Source organism: Natrix helvetica (assembly GCF_964273705.1).
Source record: "Natrix helvetica genome assembly, chromosome: Z".
Taxonomy (NCBI): Eukaryota; Metazoa; Chordata; class Lepidosauria; order Squamata; family Natricidae; genus Natrix; species Natrix helvetica.
The window spans coordinates 121,386,189-121,407,284 of NC_138554.1; the positions used below are offsets into that span (position 1 = coordinate 121,386,189).

The 21,096-nt window shown below is 37.8% G+C and overlaps 1 long non-coding RNA gene across 1 annotated transcript in view; it reads right to left on the bottom strand.

Annotated features, from left to right (window-relative positions):
- LOC309381322 overlaps positions 1-2,323 on the bottom strand; it is a 37,333-nt gene extending 35,010 nt beyond the window's left edge. The window contains exon 1 of the long non-coding RNA XR_014173537.1: positions 1,484-2,323. This is a non-coding gene — a long non-coding RNA (uncharacterized lncRNA). The remainder of the gene's footprint in view (positions 1-1,483) is intronic.
- Between the last annotated feature and the right edge of the window lie 18,773 nt (positions 2,324-21,096).

Here is a 21,096-nt window from a genome sequence, read left to right on the forward strand (position 1 = left end):
AGTTGGACATCCATGGACTAGACTCTAGTCACTAGAGGAAGACATTGAAATAACCCCAAAGAAGGCAATTATAAATAACTATAAAAATTGAATGGATTATTAGACTTTAAAAAAAAAAACCAGATATTGTAAGACAGTTCTTTTCAAATTTCAGAGGCAAGGTTTTATTTTATTTCACAGAGCTTCCATAAACTTAATGTAACATTGTTATTCTCTTTGGAGAATACAGAAAGCTGATTGCTCAGACGAGCACTGAAATAATCTAAAATATTGACACTTGCATACCTTAAAATTGGCACTTCAGATTATTCAGATTTATTGATTTATCATTCAGATTAATTCATACCTAGAATTTTGATCATGTCACCATAGGGATGCTGCAAGAATTATATGAAAAACAGTAATGTCACTTTTTATTACCACTGTAACTTTGAATGGTCATTAAGTGAATGCAAAGTAGTATTACTTCACCCTAAATTAACTAATCTATTATAGTGCTATGATATATGGAATGCAAGTAGCATTTTATGGTACAAAAATAGATTCAAAATAGATTTCATAGATTCCTTTGTTTGCAATTCTTTTGATTCTAGATTTACCATAATTAACACCTGCTCCATCAGGTCAATTTTTGAACAAAAATTAAAAATGGGTGTAATTATATTTTTCCTGCCTTCATAAATATTCTTATACAGGGAATTTTCTGCATGTGAAAACAATGAGGAACACCTTAAATCTATTCCTATCATTTTACAACTCCAGCAAATGAAATTCTGTTGTGAATTTAATCCACCTATTTCTGCTGGGCTGAGACAGAAATATTAATTTGAGCCAAATGATTTCATTTTATTTAATATAGGATATCAGAAACCAAAGAAACCTAATGGCATTTCAAAAATAAACCTGACAGGTCTCTGATTTAATCATTTATGACTAGATTCGATTCCTCAGATTCTTTGTCTCTTATCTTCTGAATGTTCTAATAGTTATAAGACAGCTCCCTTTTTCTCACTTATTATCTAAGTGACAATTTCCCCAAATTGCTACTTCCAGATGAGTGAGTATAATACAAATCCCAGAATTTTCAGGCAGAACCCCAGTAATTGACCATGTGGGAAATGAAAGCTCGCCATGTAAATAGGCAGTACTATTTTGGAGGCGACAACTTTTCAGTCTAATTTATTAGCCTGCACAATTTTGGCACAAATGTTGAAAAATAACCTCTCTTTAGAGCAGTGGGACCTTCTTCCGATATACACGTAAGATAATTTAACGTTACTTATTGACTAGATTTGTGAGGTAAATAAAAAAGCAATAATCCAGGCAAGAAAGAGATGGAAGTCCTGTTTTGGGGGGGATGGGTTTACACGGAATTTAGAAGTCATCCTCTGAAATACAGGCGAGCTCTGGGATTCTTGAACTGTCTAGCTGAAGAACAAGACAAAGAACAGCACAAAATGCCCGCCGAACAAACCGCCACAACCTTTTCCCCCTCCCCTAGCGGGCAACGAACCGCCACCTGGGGATGAGGTACGTCGCGGAAGCAGCACAGACCAGACTGAACCTTAAAGCTACCAATCCGCGTTTTTGAGGTCCGGCTGACAGAGGGGAGGGGAGGGGAGAAACCGTTAGGCTTCCAAATTAGTATTCCGTGCGTGCCTGCATGCGACCAGTCAGGAGGAGCTAATAGGCTTGACGTAGATTTAGAGGCGACGAAAGAAACGAAAAAGAGACGTTCCTCTCAACCTTCTGCCCCGCTGCGTCACGCCTGGAAGACGTCACAGGCATCACGCGGTCCTAAGCCAAAGCCGTCCTGCGCGAGAGTCTTGGCTGATGTCACGTTCGGAACTGAGGGCGGGGTTGACTCGTTGTCCTTTCTCTCGCATCGCACGTTCGGGGAAGGCGTGGCTTGTTGTTGCGGCCCCATGAAGGTGGGGGCCGGAGCAGGTGGCCGGATGAGGTCGGAATTACTTTAGCCCCGCCCCTTCTCCGCAGACTGGCCCCGGCATATTGAACGCTTCAACTCCCATGATGCTGTGCTGAACAGGAATTATGGTTCCTTGAACTCTTAATTCATCCGAAGAGACAGGCGTGAGATGGCAGGTCTATCACATAATTTTTAAAAAGAGGGAAAAGTCGAAGGTAGTTCTCAGAGCTAATCCGCTAAATCGCTCTCACCAGTGCAGTCTTAGGTGGGTTCACTCAGAATTCAGCCAAAGGGATTTATTCCCAGGTAAGTACGGATAAAATTGCATGCTTAGGATCCCTGTTCTGGAAAAGATTTGAACAGGGAGCTGAAAAACCTTGTAAAAAAATAAAGATGTTTAAGTAACAATTAGTCTCTCTCTTGATTTGTTTTGCTTTTTCTTTAATCGTTTGCCTAATAATCTAATGCTGTTGCAGACTAAAGAAAGGTGGGGGTTTTGCTTGGTTCCAAGAAACGCATCTAACGGTTTCTATTCTTGGGTATTTTTTCTTCTTAACTTTATGTCTGCTTATCCTTATTCTCATAACTCTTAGGAACTATGACATTCAGAAGCCACATCGCATGGAAGAATGTTTCCTGGGTTGGAAGAGCAAGGCAAAAGAGATGATCTTCATTATTCCCTTCCAGGGATAATGGTTAAGGTTTCTTAAAGGCAATTTGGTTGCTTTTGGTCCTGTCCCAAATCAGCAAAAAATCATTTTATATCTTGCTGATTGTACAACTGATAAAAGATATTCTCAACATGCATTAGTCTAGGTTGGCAAAGAATCACAAATCTGATAGCATCTTTCCTGAGTATAGAATTTTATTAAAGCCCTCAAACTCTTACATCTTTCAATCAAAATCAGTTATATAGAAAAAAGTGCTATGAGATTTTTATGGAATATGTTCAAAGTATCATTTGCATGTTTCTGTGTCACTCTATTCAAATGTTGTAGGTAAAGAAGCTGTGCACAAATATAAATTATAACTACAGTTTATATTGTATTTTCTGTAAATCTGAGTGAATGTCACACAAAATTGCTTCTTTGGATGTGTTTAGTCTGAAATAGTGTCTGTAAGTTAAAAGGTGCCTAGTTCTGAGAACAGAATAGGTTAAAACTTTCTGCAGTCCTCAGTGATGTATATGAACTTTCCAGATAAACTGGAATAGAATCAACCTCAACAAAGAAGCAACACTTTTGCCAGCAGCAAATTCATGTGGAATTTTTGTGGGCAACTCTGTTATTTCTATTAGTAGATAGCAGACCCTGGACTGTTCTCAAAAGAATATTTCCAAATGTTGCAGATGGAGAAATCAAAATGGCCTTGTCAGTATATAGAGCTGTTAAAAAATAGTCAAAAGCAATATAACATAATAAGTGTATTATTCCCCAATTAACATTTCTGTATGCTCTGTTCTCCTATCTTATGACTTTTCAATGAGTCTTTATTTGGGGGGAATAAGTAGTCAGCAGTCTTTTGACAAAGAGAGCCCTTTTTAAGAGTCTGGTCTAGGATTGAATAATAAGGGCACATATGAATAGTTTGAGAATTCTTTTCTAGATTATTTTGAGTGAAAAAAAATCCCCAAATTCAGTTCTAAAAAAGATTGCAATGGGCCCTTTACTACTAGAAATATAGCTTGGTAAATAAGAATCAAATTGTCTTTTGAAAGTAGATTCCTAGCACTTGGCATGATTTTTTAAAAAAAATAGTTTACTCCTATTTCATCAACATCTGACACATCTGTATTTCTGTGCAGTTGAATGGAGGTTGCTTCTGAATGTGTCCATGTTTCATGTGTTAAAACTGCAGATAGCCCTCTTCAATATTAAACTCTTTCTTGGTTACATATTTCAGATAAAATGTGGGTGTCTAGGAGAAATTGATCCACTCTAATTTTCTATACTCTTTAATAAAATGTAAATTGTTAAAGAGAATTGTTTATTTTCCTTAGAGAATAAAATCAGTGTACAACTATATAATTCCATAATGATTATCCCAATTTTTAGGAAATAATTTTTTAGAAGTCTTTACCATCCTGCTTTTGGTTAAGTCCTCTTCACAAATCACATACAGTATTTTTCTGCTTTTAGAAATTTTATGTGTAATATTACATGTCAGGTTTATCATATAGTATGTATACTTGGCAAAGATGAAGAGGAAATGGACTTAGAAATAGATCTAGAACTACTTTTTTATTACCTAGCAATTAATTGTAATAGTAATTGCTTTATTACTCTGACAATTAATTACTTTAAACTGCAAGTAATGCCTATATCTCACATTATACAAAGTTATCTCCTCCATCTTTAGACACTTCCTTTGGGGCTATTAATTTTTCCAGGAGACTCTGGTCCATTTAAATATGTTTATGTTCAGGCTGCAGTATGTAGCTATTAATATTTTTAATAATCAAATCCCAGTGTTGTAGGATAGCATGGTTACCCTACTTCAATGAAAAATGAAATGGCAAAGCGTTATGTGTGACATACGATGAAATCACTGATAAATCTTTTTGCAAAAATGTCTCTGTCTTACACTCATATATTTAAATTTAATGATAGCTTTTATTTGATCCAACATTATTTTTTCATGTTCTGTCTTTTTTTTCAAAAGAAGCCAAATATGAAAAAAAATCTATCTTCAAAGGTATATTTGCTTTAGGAATAAATTCATGTTTACCCTCCTAGAATGGTACTTGCACTTGATTAGTGCATTTGCATAAGCATTATGCATTAGTACATTTGATACTTTATTTTACCCTTTTTATTTATTTTCCTTGTTTATTGAATTATGTTTTGCCTTGCTTCAAGTTAGATTACCTTCGCTCCCATACGTTGGAGGGGGGGGGGGTACTATTTGCAGGTATTTGGTTGAAATTTAGCAGAAAAAGCATGGCCATCATCTTTTGCTTTGTAGTAATATAAGCACATATTTTCAAATGCATTATTCAGAACTTAAATTTTCTCCATTCCTCCAAAAACAATAAATATGCAACCATAACCATAACTTTCAGGGAAAGCTCATAGCTATAAAAATCTCCACATGCTGTTGTTTATCCTCTGAAGTCACCAAGGCACTAAAGGCAACAAAGGAGAACAGTGGCTTGCTGCCTGGGAAGATTTTGTAGGAAATCTTCCTTTTATTTTTTTTTTACAATCAGCTTTTTCTTGAATAACTTCCAATTGCAGAAATCACTTCCCCAGACTAATACAGGCAAATGCATGTGCTAAGAAACACAAAGGTAATTTTTAATATTTATTTTATTAAATCAAATGTACACAGCCAGCCATCTCACAAAAAGCAATCTGGGTGGTGTGCAATTAAATAAAACATAAAAACAACCATTATAAAAAATATTAAAAAGTCAACTATTAAAATACTATTAAAATAAAAATATGAATGGCACAAGATACACAGTGGGGCTATCTAAGCTAAGCATATTAGCTGAGGCTGGGTGATGTTCTTTACAGTCTTTGAGTGATCAGCCGAGAAAAGGCAAAAAATCAGAGTCTAAATAAGGAAAAGAGGGTAGGCACTGTTAGGTTCTGGGCGAAGAATGGAGGTGCGGCGAGATTGATTTCTAACAGCTCTTTATTCAATACTGCCTGTGAGGCACCTGAATTCCCTGGCTGACACAGCTCCTTTTATAGGGAACTGCTCAGCCAACCAACCAACCAGGAGATTATTTTCCTGCTCCCACAGAGGACCAGAATGAGAACTTCAACTGACAACTATACACTACAATACATAGGTAGTATTTAGCCGATTCAGACTGGTTCAGGCGAACTGGTAACAGACATTTTGAGTAATTCAGAGAACTGGAACAGTCCACCTCTGGTTGGGCCAGCCCTCCTGCCCTCATTGTTCCCTGTCCTATATTTCCTTGTTTTTTAACTCGGCTGATTCGTGTGGCAGAGCAGATTGCCGCCGCTCAGCTGAGCTAAAAAACAGCTCAGCTAACCAGCGCTGACACCGACGGCGGTCTTTGAGTGCATGCGCAAAGTGCTCTCTCATAGAATCGGTAGGAAAAGATTTGGAATTCCACCACTGACTATATATATATAATACATGACAGGCACTGCCTGGTAATTGTATTGTTTTTATGTCTGTTCTATTTCATGGTATTTCAAGTCCATTAAAATGGAGACCTCAGATTAGTTACAAGCTGTCTAGAGAAGGATTAGTTAACAGAGACATTAGAGGTATGGATATTTGTCTTTTTTCTGGGAAAGTGGTCAGGCATGTGCCCAAACATTGGGCCACAATGTTTTGTGGGCCTCATTATTTTAAAAATTATACTTTCTAAGAATTGTCATGAAACTAGTGTTTCATGAGGTATTTTTTCAAAATAAACTTTGTACTGGAGTTGGCATTTTACTTTCCATTTTTTAAAATAGAAAAATATTTTTTAAAATGAAAGTCAGGTGAATAGAAAATTTGGTAAGTACTGAACCTAAGGATACCAAGTCATCTCTCCCTGAGCTGTGGCAATATTATACTATATATATACTTCATGTTTGCTATATAGTGCTTCAGTCTTCATAGACTCTTGGCTGTTATAGAGGTATTAGAAAACAATAAACTAGCGCTACATTTTAAAACTTCAAAACATCATCATCATGACTTTAAGTTCAAAAATGAAAGAAAATAATTCCAATATATCTTGAGTCACCAAGAGTTTTTCAAAGAAGCTTTGAGGAATATAATTCATAAAACAAGTTACTAGAGTTACTTATATCATTTTAACATATTTCCTCCTTAAAAATACCTTGAAAAGTGCAATCTTGATGCTGCTGAATTATCTGTAAGCTTTGTTACTTTGTATAATTTCTTCAATTAATATATAGGAATAGTCCCTTGAAAAGCCTGAAATGCTTTGAGGATAGCATTTTGAATACATTCTTTATAGAGACCTTCATCAACAATGTTTTACCATGTATTTGTGGGATTTTGGAACACACAAGATCTTTATTTTTTAAAAAACCTGAGAGATTGCTGTCACAAAACCTATGAAAAGCAATGTGAGGGAGAGATCATAAATATGAAATACAAAAAGGGGTGCGGCTTTAATTGCATAGTTGTGGCTGCCATCTTGACACTTTTATCTCCTGATGGCGGCTACTAACACTAATGAATGGTACAGGAATGGGCTACAGATTCTTAACATCTCTAATCTGATTTCATATTCAGGGCTTTAAATATATATTTCATAAATAAAACAGGATAACAATTCTAATTTAATGAAAAGTATTTTTCTTTGGGGGAGTTATATCTATAAAAAAGAAGACTCAATATACCTAAAATTTGCCTTTGATCTAAAAGAAAAAGGAAATCTTGTTCGAAAAGACTTAGAATTAAGATTACCATTTCTAAGCCATAAATATCCTGACCACATCAACAGAGTCCTCTCGATTCATAGCCCTTCTTAGAATAAAATTGCCATTATTTGAAGCTACATAGGAGAATAATCTATGGTATTGTAGCCTAAAAGGACAATAATTACAGATTATTTTTCTAGGTGGCTTTTCAAGATTACAGAAGCTTTATTTTAAGTTAGATTTGTCTGTCCTTGAATTGTAGTAATATTAGCATTGTATGCATAACATTCTATAAACCAGGCACCTACAACCTTATGCCCTTCCTTTGTGTTGCACTGCAGTTCCCATCACCCCATGGCAACGTCCAACAGTGGAAAGCAGCCATAGCCATTCAGCAGTAATTTGACCAAAACTAATATATCCTTTACAATTCCCAAAGGAACCAGAGTGAATATAACCAGTTTAGTGGCATACATGAGAACAAAACAGCACCATTAGCTATATGTGAATGTAAGTCACTTATGGTGATTTGGCTTTTTCTTTCTTGCAGCTGTTCCCTGTGGTAATGCATATAATGGTGAGATCATTCCAAGTTAAAACGTTCTCAATCTTTCCCATAGTTACACTATACAACCCATTGCAGCACATTTTACCATTGTGGTCGCAAATGCAAAAACAATTCTTCCAAAACTAAACCCTTTCAAATTTTCACTGACTATTTCTGGGGCAAAAGTAATTTTTCATAAAAGCCTTTATCATCATAGCTACTTTTTTCTTTCTTTCTGTATATAGTATGTGAAGAGGACTCTGGCTGGTCTGATGCTGTTCAAAATGAAATAATGAAGAATACTATATGGATGAAGTAATACTAAAAGGCCGCTAGATAATGAATCAGTCATCACAAAACTAAATCAGAGCAAAGTAAAACCTCTCTGTGTCTCAACAAGGCATTTCCTACTGCAAGGATCCACCCATGTGTTCCCTCCTTTGACTGACTAGGAAGAGAACAGATCTGAAACGCAGGCCACATTTATAGCTCTGAGGATCCTGTTTGTTTAGGCACCGAGTGCCCAAAGTGCGCACACATGCCCAAATTGCAAGTCGTGGATGCATGCGTGTGCGTACTCTGTGCATGCATGCGCACCCTGGGCATCACCCATGCCCTGCCCAAACTGCAAGGCATGGCTACATGCACACCTGCGCATGGCCGCACGAGCGCACCTCACACAAGGGCAGCAGAGACCCAAAGGCCAGCTGGCCAGCAGGAGTCGCACACGTATGCACAGTAGAGACCCAAAATAGAGCTGGGGCGATGGCGCGCGTGCCCACAGAGAGGGCTTTGCGTGCCACATCTGGCATGCGTGCCATAGGTTCGCCACCACTGCCTTAAGGCTTGGACTTATCCCAAATAACATCAAATAAAACAAACAAAATGTTGAAAAGTTATGATATTTATGTAGGTTACTTACCAAGCACATCTAAATTATGTTAAAGTAACCAAAATATCTTTACAATTCCCAAGGCAATGTCACAACTTTTGAGCACCCCTAAAGTTTGGAATTTGAACGTTCAAAAATTTGACATGCCCTAACACAAGACCCTCAGTCTGACCTGCCCAATAAGAATGCAATTTTGTAGCTCGGAATAACTCAAACTGCTAAAATACACAATGCATTTTGTAAGTGTTCTATTATTATTATTATTTATTATACAATTGTATCACAGTGGCCAGTTGTTTTGCCGGATTTGGCATTGATTACTAGTCGGGCCCCACCCAGGGGCCTAGGACGTTGTAACGTATTTTCGTAATATACGTGCAGATCCAAGCAGTGCAGCTTTTTGCATTTGACTGATCGTGATTTTGTCAAGTTTTAACTGTTTTAAATGTAATTCCAGTGGTTTTGAAATAGCACCCAGTGTGCCGATTACCACTGGAATTACCATTGCTGGTTTGTGCTATAATAGTTGAATTTCAATTTTTAAGTCCTGGTATTTCGCGATTTTTTCATGTTCCTTCTCGTCGACCCTGCTATCACCTGGTATTGCGATGTCTATGATTGTAACCTTATTTTTCTCAACCAGCGTAATGTCTGGTGTGTTATGCGCTAGTATTTTGTCTGTTTGTATATGAAAATCCCATAGAATCTTGACCATCTGGTTTTCGGTGACTTCTTCAGGCTTATGTTCCCACCAGTTTGTTGTTGTTTTAATATTATAATTTTAGCACAAATTCCAGTGGATCATTTGTGCTACTGAATTGTGCCGCAATTTATAATCAGTCTGCGCGATTTTTTTACAGCAGATGATTATGTGGTCAACAGTTTCATCAACTTCTTTGCAGAGTCTGCATTTGGCATCATCAGAGGATTTTTCGATTTTGGCCTTAATGGCATTTGTTCGGATAGCTTGTTCTTGCGCAGTCAGGATTAGTGACTCTGTTTCTTTCTTTAATGTACCTGCTGTTAACCATAACCAAGTTTTTTCACTGTCCACTTTATCTTTTATTTTTTCCAGAAATTGACCATGCAATGCTTTGTTCTGCCAACTCTCCATTCTTGATTTTATCACATCTTTTCTGTATTCTTGTTTCGTCTGTTGGGCCTTCAGTAGATTTTTGTTCTTTACTTCGATTAATAGATGTTCTTGACTTTCTTTTAAATAATCAGCCAGTGCATGTTTTTCTTCTTCAACTATTTGCTTCACTTGTAATAATCCTCTGCCACCTGATTTTCGGGGCAGGTATAGTCTATCAATGTCACCGCGTGGATGTAAACTGTAGTGCATTGTCATTAGTTTCCTGGTTTTTCGGTCCAAAATGTCCAAATCAGCTTGTGTCCAGTTAACTATACCAGCTGTGTATCTTATAACTGATATTGCCCAGGTATTTATGGCCTTGATTGTATTTTCACTATTATTATTATTGTTGTGGTTGTTGTGGTTGTAGTTGTTGTTACACTTAGACTAGCTAGGAAATAGGTAAAGGTTCCCCTCGCACATATGTGCTAGTCATTCCTGACTCTAGGGGGTGGTGCTCATCTCTGTTTCAAAGCCGAAGAGCCAGCGCTGTCCGAAGACGTCTCCATGGTCATGTGGCCGGTATGACTAAAAGCTGAAGGCACACAGAACACTGTTACCTTCCCACCAAAGTGATCTCTATTTTTCTACTTGCATTTTTACATGCTTTCGAACTGCTAGGTTGGCAGAAGTACTAGGGAACAACTCAACTGAATTTTGTTGTATTTTACATAAATATAAAATAGCACCGTATATTTTACTGAGAAGTTTCACAGTTTCAGATTATCTCTAAAGGGATATCAGAACTTTTAAAATTATTTCCATATTTCTCTTTCTGATAGATTTTTGGTTTATTTATTTGTAAAATATATACTGCTGTTTTAGCTTTTAACTCTTGGCTTTTCTTTTTAATCAGTACTTTAATACACATTTGCAATTTTGAATTACATTTTCTTTCTTATTTATTTTGCAATTTAAGGGGTCATCCTGTCACCTTGCTCAGAGTTTCATTTGTGATTTCATTTTGACTTTCCTCAAATAACTTAGGTGTTTTTTTCTCTTCTATGGACTGAACGTTCCCCAGCCCCTTATTTTATTTTGTTATATCTCTTGGATATTTTGCCAATGAAAAACAGAGTCACAGATTTGACAACATTAGGGTTGTGGAGCATGCATTTGGATAGAACTTGGACTTAACATAACTTCATTGTCACTTTGAATCTACACTAATTGGCATACATTAGAATGAATTTTTGTTGCATACAGTTCTCAAAGGGTCACCACCTCCAATATGTACTATGTAAACATGAGAAAATTATAAATAAATAAATAAAAGTATGCATATACTTGCACAACCACATATATTATATGACACAGATAAACAACGCAGTCTAGTTTGGATGTATAAATGTACATGACAAGAAAAACAAATCTTGCGAGTTTACCAGAGGGATGGCATAGGGAACAAAGCTGTTACAGAATCATGTAGTCCTACGACAAATACTTCGAAAACCTCCTCCCAGAAGGGAGCAACAGAAACAAACCGTAAAGTGGGTGTATGGGTTCTTGTTAAAGATGCACACTTGTTCTGGTTTTATTGCAATATCTCTTCCCCATCCTGACCAAAACCAAACAGATAAATAAAACTCCTGTCAGTATGTAATATGAATTTTGAAGCAGAATTGCTGAATCATTTCATTTCTCCGAATGGCTCAAGGGACCAATAAAATGTAACATAACTGTTTCTAAAAAACAAAAAAAACCAGAGAATTCAAGAAACCTGGACTGCTGATTTTTTAAAAAATTCATTTTTTTTTTAATTTAAAAAAATGCAGGAGAAGAAACAGATTTGACTCCTGCTTAGCAACGTTAAGTTGCACACACAAATTTGAAAATACGTTATTCTGGAAATCAGATTTGTTGCCATTTGTATTCATAGGGTTCTCATTAAGGAATACCCCATATGCAGCCGTGCACATCTACCCCAATATTGTGTGACAGCTGTTGCTTCAGAGGAGTTAGGCTGTATACCCACGAGGCCCATAATAATTGTATAGCACCAGGGTCTTTTTCTCTTGTTCAAAGCAACAGAAAACTACAAAGTGATGTTTCAATGAGGCAGAAAGAAAGAAAGAAAATCCTTCTGTATATCATTCACTATCTTCAGCAAACAACTGTTCCTTATTTGCCAAATTAGTGCTATAATTAAGTCCAAATGTTCCTCTCCCCACCCCTACAACCGCTTTATCTGAAATCTGATGCTGAGAAGGGGTTCTGTCCTCTGGCGACCTTTTCCTGCCTCTTACAGCCCACCAACTTTTCAGTTGCAAACCACTGTAAAACAGCAACAGTTGCAGGAGTTATCACTGTCTTTACTCACCCGGAAGTCTGCTTGCCATATTGATGGAGGAGATTCTGGCTATGGGAATTCATTATACTGTCTGAGTTCAGGTCAGGAATAAACTGTATATTTTTATGAGATGGGGTGCTTGAAATGAAGTGAGCCCCCTACCTCAGCTCAGGACTTAGGTGCCCAACACTTTGTTCTCTAGAGGATTATTTTTCAAAATCCAGCCAGCGCTCCTGAGTGTCTCAGTTTATGTAGTTTCTCTTGGAATGACCTGAAGCAAATACCTCTCATAAGAGTGTGGAATAAAAAACAGGTGAAATCACACAACGTTTGTTTATTCGGCTCCCTTCAGTGTTTTTCTAAACCCAGACAGAACTTTGCTGTGGGTAAAATCCTAGCGACAGGCTCAGCTGCAGATAAGAAACTACCAGGTAGCAGGTAGAAACATTCATAAAAGAGCTTCAAAAATGTTGAACTATAACATGGTCAGGGGGGTGTTGCTGCCGGTTTTACAACCCACTGCACACACATATGCTGTTCAATGTAAATTGCTCTTCACGCATGGACAGAACAATTTACAGTGAACTGCGCACATACAGTCACTAAAAACCAAAATGGTGGTGGCGGCGAGGAAACTAGTTCAGGGGTATGACAGGCCTGGGTCACTGCCGGTTCTGTGACCCAGGCCTGAATTTGGCCGAACCGGGAGAAAACCCCCTCTGAACATGGCTGTCAAATCAATGAGTTTCTCGGTTCAAACCCAAAAGCAATGTTTCTTCGCAATTTTAAGATATGTGGACCTCAACTCCCAGAATTCCCTATCCACCATGCATTCTGGGACTTGTAATACACGTTTAAAGATTCCAAATTGGAAAAAAAAATCTGCTCTTGTGCCACCAGAGATACTCTTTGACTAAAAATCAATCATTTGAAGTTACGACAGCAGTGGAAAAAAGTGACTTACATCCATTATTTGTGTGCTTGATAACCATTGTATATTTGTAATGGTTGCAGTGTCCTTTTGACATGTGATCATCATTTGGAACTTTACAGGTAACTTTCAATGGAGAAGTAGTAGGGTTGCCTCATTTAATGATTTCCTTAATGCAGTGGTGGGACTCAAGTAATTTAAAAATTGGTTCTTCCTAATGACCAGATGAGTGTGAATTGGGGGGGGGTGTCATGTGACTGAGTGGGCATGGCCAACTCGATGTCACTCACGGCAAGATGGGGGAGGGGGTGTGTAGGTGGGCTGAAGCAGCGGTGGTGATGGCTGGAGCCTCACGCCAGCAAAGAGGCAAAGGAAAGCTTACCAGGCAGGCAGGGAGATGGGCCACATGGGAGCCAGAGGAGAATGGCAGAAGGAGAATGGCAGAGGACAATGGCAGAAGGGAGCTGGGCTGCATGGTGCGAAGGTAGGCAAGTGGGCTGGGCCCTGGGGGCACGTGGTGGAGGCAAGCAAGCTAGTGAGTGAGCCAGAGAGCAGCAACTGCTATACAATGGCTAAGGCTGGCGAGGCGAGATAAGGGGTGACTTGGAGTGGCAAGGTGGGTAGGATGCTGTGGGCAGGGCCAGTCAGTGTGCGATTAGCCAGTTCTCCAAACTGCATAAAAATTTAACAACTGGTTCACCGAAACTGGTCCGAACTGGCTGAATCCCACCTCTAGCTTAATGACTGTGGCAAAAAAGCTTGTAAAATTGGATGCAGTCACATGATGCTTCATTCAATGAACACACTGCTTAAAAATAGATTTCCCCATCCCTATTGTAGTCATAAATCAAGGATTATCTATAAATTCCAAACAATACCTTTATGGGTATGATAGAAAACTAGTGCCCCATAAGGTTTTTATGTGACCTGTAGCTCACTCCTTGTTTACAGCTGAGTCAGGACAGCAATTGACTGAAGCTATGAAAGAAGATTTATTGTTTCATTTTTACCAGTGGTCCCTCACAGGTCCCAAGAGACCAGAAATAATCTGGAACTAAAAAAAGTTCCCACTCATGGACACCATGTGTCTTTTGTCAGTATGACTGTATTCCTTCTCTTTCCCATGAAATTTAGAATAGCTTTATTCTTACATTGCATCTATGGATTAAGTGCTATCTTATTTTCTTGAAGCTTCTTAGGTTTTTCTTTTCATTTGGATAATAATTCACTGGTGAACCTCTGCTGTCAGGAGAGAAGGTTTTGCACCAAGCAGTAGCTATTAAAAAGGAAATGCTGGAAAGGAAGAAAAAGGCAAGTCACTGTATTTACCCAATAGGTTTTCATAACAGTCCGTCCTATACCTTTCCTAATAAAAAATATCAGGAATGAACTGAATCTACTTTTCTGCTCTGAATTATATTCAGCACATGCGGGCCTGATCTCTGCCCTTTTAAGCCTGCATCACTTCCATCCCCTCCATTTTTTTCAAAGTGTCAAACCTGTCAAGTTATAATCTTTTGAGGCAATGACATATCTCTACAGTTTGCCTTTTTCTCTCGTACTCAGACTTTGAGAGAAATAAGGTAAGAGTTTCTGTTAGCTTCACACTTCACAGCAAAGGGGCACAAACTAGTCATTAACCAAATAGACATGCTAAGTGGAGAATATTTTTATAATATTCTCTAATGTAATTTTCTTTACATATATTTGTACGCTGCTCTTCTAGGAATGTCAGGATGTAATCTGTTTGAATCCTAGAATATCTCTGAAGCAGGTTAAACTGAAAGACATTATTATGTGGTTAATTTTTGGTGAGATTCACAGCCTTTGGGGCTGGTTGGTAGCTCAACAGCTCGAGTCCTAACCAAGGACCTAGGAACTGTTAATGTAACGTTGGAGGAAATAAGCTGTTCCAAATAGGGTAGTTTTTTGTAGAGTCAGAATGTTCAAGTCCTATAAATTTAGAATTTCCAAATAGCGAGGTAGCCCTTTAGGTATTGCTCCAAGGGCTTCAATTACAATTGGGACAACACATGATTTCTTTTTCCACAGTCACTCAACTTCAATTTGTAAGTCTCGGTACTTTGTGATTTTTTTCTTGCTGCTTATCTTCAATTCGCGCATCACCAGGTATTGCAATATCAATGAACCAAACTTTTTTTCTTTTCAACTATTGTTATGTCAGGTGTGTTGTAGTCCAAGTGCCTGTCTGTCTGAATTCTGAAATCTCATAACATCTTGATTTTTTCATTCCCTAGAACCTTCTCAACCTGACGTTCCCAGTGGTTTTTGCTGTACTCAAATCCAAACGTCTGGCACAATTTCCAGTGAATGACCTTAGCAACTCGGTCATGGCATTGTAGGTGGTCAGTTTGTGAAATTTTGCTGCACCCTCTAATCAAATGGTTGACTGTCTCATCTTTCTCATTACAGAGGCGACATTTGCTATTGGTGGTAACATGCTGAATTTTTGCTTTCATGTAATTTGTGGGTAAGGCTTGTTCTTGAGCTGCCAAAATAAAGCCTTCTGTTTCTTTTTTCAGTACTCCTGATCTTAACCAGTTCCAAATTAGTTTTTGGTCAGCTTTGCCTTCTACACCTTTCAAGTATTGGCCATGCATAGCTTTACTTTTCCAATTTTCGGCTCGCTTCTCAATTACTTTTTTCTTATATTCAGCTTTTAACTTAGTTGTCTTCAAAAGGCCTCCTTTATTTACCTCCTTAATCATTGGTTCTTCACTTTTCTGGATGTAATCATTCAAGCTGTGTCTTTCTTCTTAGTCTGCTTTACTTGTAGGAATCCTTGACCACCCTCTGCTCTTGGTAGATACAATCGGTCAACATCACTTTTAGGGTGCAAAGCATGATTCATTGTCATAAGCTTCCTTGTTTTTCTGTCCAAATTGTCCAACTCCATCTGGGTCCAGTCAATTATTGCAGATACTGCAGAGTATCAAATTACAGGTATAGCCCAGGTATTTATGGCTTTTGTGATGTTTCCTCCACTCAGTTTGGACTTTAATATCTTGTGATTCTAATTCTCAAGTTGTATTCCATCATCTTCTAAGACCTTGCCTACCTTGGTTGCCATTGTTGCACATTTGTCAATTCCAAACTGCATATCAATGTCTTGGCTAAATTCTTTTGTGCTTTCAATTAATAAGTTCAGTTCAGCTTTTGTTTTACCAAACAGCTTCAAATCATCCATGTACACCAAGTGTGAAATTTTCAGCCCTTTCTTTGCAAGTTCGTATCCACAGTTTACTTTCTTCAAAATGGTTGTCAGTGGTAGCATTGAGAGTATAAAAAGTAGGGGTGAAAGGGAATCACCCTGGAAAATGCCTTGTTTAATTTCAACTTCACCCAGTTCTTCTCCATTAGCCATAAGCTTCGTTTTCCAGAGGTTCATTGAAGTTTCCATGAATTTTTGTATGTTGCTGCTAATGCCAAAGATTTTCAGGCATTTCTGGATCCAGCTGTGGGGAACCGAATCAAACGCTTTCTTATAGTCTATCCAAGCTATGAACGGCTTGGTTTGTCTTTTCTTTGAATTCTTTAGGATTAGCTTGTCAAACAGCAGTTGGTCCTTTGTTCCTCTTGAATTTTTGCAGCATCCTTTCTGCTCTACAGGAAGCAAGTCATTTCTTTCCAAGTATCCGTAAATTTGGTTTGCAATGAGACCAGTAAGGAGCTTGTATGTTGTTGGCAAACAGGTGATTGGCCTATAGTTTCCAGGGTCCTTTCCTTTTTCTTTACCTTTTTGGATCAAAAATGCCCTTCCAGTTGTCATCCATTCATCATTGTCAGGTGTTTTTAAGATCTGGTTCATTTGGGCTGCCAATCTTTTGTGCACACTTGTAAGTGCCTTTAGCCAGAAACCATGTAGCTCATCTGGCCCAGGTGCACTCCAATTCTTCACTTTTCTTTACTGCTTTTGCACCATTTCTTTTGTTATTTTCACATCTTCCATTTTATGCACTTTGATAGAATCCTCAACCTGCTTGATCCATTTTTCATTTATGTTGTGCTTCTTGTTGTTTTCCCATAAATTCTTCCAGAATTTCAGAGCTTTCTCTTTATCAGACTTTTCATTTGTTGTTACTCCATCTCCACTTTCTACGCTCTTATAAAACTAGTGCTGATTTGCTCTGAACTGTGAGTTTTCCTTGAACTGAGTTACTTGGTTTTCATACCGTTTAAACATTTCAGCAATGACAACAACCCTCTGCTTCAGCTCTTCAATTACTACCACAATCTCCTTATTCTCCAAATTGTATCTTGCTTCCAGGCTGCTTTTGACCTGCTTGCTCTTTAGCTGATCTTGCCTTAGGTTCTTCAAGTTGTTCAAGTCTCCACAAATTTTTTTGATCTTCAATTCCAACTGAATTTTCCACTTAGATTTCCCCTTCTTGCCTCTTTGGTTCTTTTGTATTTTCAAACCCAATTCTTTGGTGGTTATGAAGGCTGCTGCATACATCAGCTGGTTTCTTTCAGCTAATGTAGTGGTTTGAATGGTTTGCACAGCCTCATTGATTTTTTTTAGTACATTTCTCAATTCTTTCCAGTTCACTTGGTTCAGCTCTGGCAAGCGTGTTCTTTCAGCATCTTCCATTTGATGCTTTATTTTCTCAGCTAATTCAGCACTATCTGTTGGTGTTTGTTCTTCAGTGCTTCCTTGTTCTTTATCTTTAGTTATTATTTATCTTTATCTTTATTATTATTATTATTATTATATACTTTATTTATTAAACGTGAAACTCAGCCAACTGAACATTCAAAAATGCATTACAAGTACCATTGACTGGTGCTAATGGTTGATACGGGTTGCTGCCAGTGTCCTAGGTATCAACCAAGTACCTTCTTAAAATATAAGATGTTCCGAGTAGCACAGCCTTTTGCAGTTCCGCTGGTATTACTGCAGGAAGCTGCAATTTGTCGATGTATCTTGTAAAATTCTTGGACATGGTGCCAAGTGCCCCAATGACAATGGATATCATTGTCACATGCTTCATCCATAGCCGGGTAGTTTTGATGGCCAGGTCACGATATTTCATGATTTTTTCTAGTTCTTTTTCTTCGACTCTGGCATCTCCAGGAACAGCAATATCAATAAACTGTACACTTCGGCCCTCTACAACCGTGATATCTGGTGTGTTGTGCTCCAAATGATGATCCGTTTGTATTCGAAAGACCCACAAGATCTTCACCTTCTCATTTTAGATAACTTTTTCCCCTTTATGTTCCCATGACTTTCTGGATAAAGGTAAACCATATTTTTTACATAATGACCAGTGGATTAATTTAGCAACTCGGTCATGTCTAGCTTTGTAATCAGTTTGTGCAATTTTGCTGCATTCACATATTAAATATGAAACAGTTTTGACTTTGTTATTACAAAGTCGGCAGTTTGGCTTGTCAGTGGATTTTTGTATCTTCGCTTTCATGGCATTAGTTTGTCGTGCTTGTTCTTGAGCAGCCAGTATTAAACCTTCCGTTTCTTTCTTGATGGTTCCCATCTTAAGCCATGTCCATGTCAAGTTGTCATCACATTTTCCTTCAATGGTTTTCAAGTGCTGTCCATGCAAAGCTTTGGTTTTACATCTATTTAATCTGTCATCCAGGCTGTTTTTCCTTATATTCTGCCTTTGTTTCTGTTGTTTTTATGCTGTTTTCCGTTTTCACAACCTGCAGCAATTTTTCTGTACTTTGGTTCACATAATCATTCATACTTCATTTTTCTTCTTCTACAGTTCAATGGATTTGCAATAGCCCCCTGCCCCCTATTTTTCTTGGCAGGTACAACCTGTCGATGTCACTTCGTGGATGTAAAGCATGGTACATATTCAAAAGTTTGCGTGTTTTCCGGTCCAAGTTTTCCAGTTCAGCCAGAGTCCAGTTGATTATTCCAGCTGAGTAGTGTATCGCTGGAACTGCCCATGTATTAATGGCTTTAATTATGTTTCCAGCATTCAGCTTTGATTTTAATATTTTGCAGACCCTCCTGGTGTATTCCTTTTGCATTGACTCTTCAACTTTTCCATGTTTCTTTTATTATTATTATTATTATTATTATTATTATTATTATTATTATTATTATTATTATTATACGATTGTATCACAGCGGCCAGTTGTTTCGCTGGATTTGGCATTAATTACTAGTCGGGCCCCACCCAGGGCCTAGGACGTCCTTAACGTATTTTTGTAATATACGTGCAGATCCAAGCAGTGCGGCCTTTTGCATTTGACTGATGGTGATTTTGTCAATTTTTAACTGTTTTAAATGTAATTCCAGTGCTTTTGGAATAGCACCCAGTGTGCCGATTATTATTATTATTATTATTATTATTATTATTATTATTATTATTATTATTATTATTATTATTATTAACAATAACAACGATGACGACGATGACAATGACGATGATAATAATAATAATAATAATAATAATAATAATAATAATAATAATAATAATAATAATAATAATCAGCACACTGGGTGCTATTCCAAAAGCACTGGAATTACATTTAAAACAGTTCAGTCCACTATTTCTGCTGTGTATCTAATGACCAGAGTTGCCCAGGTGTTAATAGCTTTGATGGTATTTCATCCGTTGAGTTTGGACTTTAAGATTTTTTTCACTCTCTTGATGCATTCATCTCTAATATTTTCCTTGACTTCAGTGTGCTTGATATTGTCAGCTTGAAGGATATCCAGGTGTTTGTAGCAACCCAACATTCCTATAACAGGATGAAAAGTATTCCAGACTTCCATAGGGAAAAAAGGTGAATATTGGTGATAGAAGATTCAATTCTTAGGGAAACAGAAATTATAGCCTGCAGACCAGGCAGTCAATCTAGGGAAGTATATAGTCTCCTTGCAGCAAAAATCAAAGATGTAACTGAGTATCTTACTAAAATAATCAATCTCAAAGATTGCTACCCCTTTCTTCTCTTACACATGGGGACCAATGACACAACAAAGAATCTGAAAACAATAACAATAGATTACGAACAGCTAGGAAAGAAAGTTAAAGAATTAGGAGTACAAGTGGTGTTTTTATCTATATTTCCAACAAAGACCAACATCTAATAAGGGAACAAAAGGTTTTAGAAATGAACCACTGGCTTAAAAACTGGTGTCTTCAACAGACCTTCAGCTTCCTTGACCATGGTCTGCATTACCTAGATGAAGGGATAGACTGCACCTCACAAAAACTGAAAACAATATATCCAGAAAACAACTGGATCATCTTATCAAAAGGGGTTTAAACTGAAATTGGCCAATCTTCATGACTTTTAGAACCTAATTCCAAGCAAAAACCACTAGATAACTAATCACATAAGGAGGAAAGGAGGTGAGAACAATATAATGAAGTAGAGAATTATGGAAAATATGGAAATTGCAGTTACAAATTAGGAGATATAACAAACATACTCAAGAGCCATAAAGGACTCAAATATACACTAACTATCAAAGTTTAGGGAACAAACAGGGTGAACAGGAAGTATTAGTACATGAAGGTGGCTATGATATAATTGCCATTACTGAAACGTGGTGGGATGAAAGTCATGACTGAATATACTGATGGAAGGATACAAACTATTCAAAAGATACAAACCTAACAAAAGAGAAGGTGGAGTTGCATTATATATAAAATATCACTACAGAAATCCACAAAGCAAGGATGAAAACCTCCTAGAATCCATATGGACCAATATAAAAGGGAAAAAATGATATTGCTATAAGACCAGGGATGGTGAACCTTTTTTGGTTCGGTTGTCATAAGGGGGGAGCGCAGGGGGGTCATGCGTGGGTGTGCCGCACCCATAATGCAACATGCCACCCCCCAGTGCGCATGCGTGCATGAGAGTTGTTCTCCCCCATTTTTCCATGCTTTTTTTGCCCTTCCCAGGCTCCAGAGGCTTTATAGGAGCCTGGAGAGGGTAAGAAGAGCCTCCCCGCCCCCCTGGAGGCCCTCTGGAGGCTTCAGGGACCTTCAGAAGGCTT